The 1099-nt window shown below is 39.5% G+C and overlaps 1 long non-coding RNA gene across 1 annotated transcript in view; it reads left to right on the top strand.

Moving 5' to 3' along the window:
- Positions 1-206: 206 nt before the first annotated feature.
- LOC106533692 (uncharacterized) overlaps positions 207-1099 on the top strand; it is an 8208-nt gene continuing 7315 nt past the window's right edge. Inside the window, exons 1-2 of the long non-coding RNA XR_001312270.1 lie at positions 207-240; positions 333-420. This is a non-coding gene — a long non-coding RNA (uncharacterized LOC106533692). The remainder of the gene's footprint in view (positions 241-332; positions 421-1099) is intronic.

Here is a 1099-nt window from a genome sequence, read left to right as displayed (position 1 = left end):
TCAATGGAAGTCAATGCAAAGTCCCCATGAGGATAGAAAAACCAGCATGTGTGATACACAAGCACACTGTTGAAATGAGATCTCCTGGATTTTCATGGTCACTCTCCATTTGATGATAATTAACAGTAAGAAAAGTGTGAAAGAAACAGATGCTGCCAACTTCAGCAGATTGTGCATGGGGAGACGCTTAAAGTCAAACTGTGGGAGTCAGCTCACACGTTGGCAGTAAAAAAGCTAAAGGTAAAGATGGAAATATAGGTTTATAACTTTGATTCTTAAAAAGAAATAATGCACTATTAACTGTTACTGTGTTCAAACTTTTAACCTCACAGAAACATGGATGCTGGTGCCTCCCAACTCATCTTTCAGAAAGACACTCCATGCAGCACAGTGGAATCATGTACCATTACGGTGACGGAGGTAAGGGAGAAATGTCGAGCCAGCTGCCATGGGTGGTAATGAGGGGATACTTGTGAGTGTTCTTGAAGGGTACATACAGTACTGTTTCAATGTGGAAAGTGGTTCCATCTTCCAGGAAGAAAGACCTGCGTCAGACATACTGAAGGAGGGAAGTATTATGTTGCACCTCATCCTTATTAAATCTCCAGATACAGAGCTGTGCTCTCCTAATGGCTCACACATCACACACAGATGGGCTGTTTACTGCTTAAAGTCCAAACTGAAGTCTGTTTGCATAAAGGGAAATGACTGCAGGAAGAAAATTACATTTGATGTGCTTCTGAGCAGATATTAGCTGTCTGCAGGTACTAAAAGTTCTGAAAATGTCATCATTCTGCTTTGGACACCTTCTGTAGGAAACATTCCTCTTAGATGTTTGCAGGGGATGAACCTTTTTCATTTTACAGTCCAGATTAGAAAAAACTGGGGGTGGGGGGGTATGTATTTTCACAGTTTAATTCTATACCACAATCAAGTAACTCTGTTACCTTCAGCTGTCATGAAAAAACAATTTTTATCAAAAGTAAATTTGACTTTGTATCAAAGTCTATCTAAATGCTTTGAAACTGGCCCATGTCTCTTTAAAGAGTAACTTACCCCAAAATTAACTTTTTTAGCTGATAAACTGTCTAGAATGTGT

This window comes from Austrofundulus limnaeus, unplaced genomic scaffold (genome assembly GCF_001266775.1).
Source record: "Austrofundulus limnaeus strain Quisiro unplaced genomic scaffold, Austrofundulus_limnaeus-1.0 Scaffold1001, whole genome shotgun sequence".
Taxonomy (NCBI): Eukaryota; Metazoa; Chordata; class Actinopteri; order Cyprinodontiformes; family Rivulidae; genus Austrofundulus; species Austrofundulus limnaeus.
This window is presented reverse-complemented; position numbering and strand designations above follow the sequence as displayed.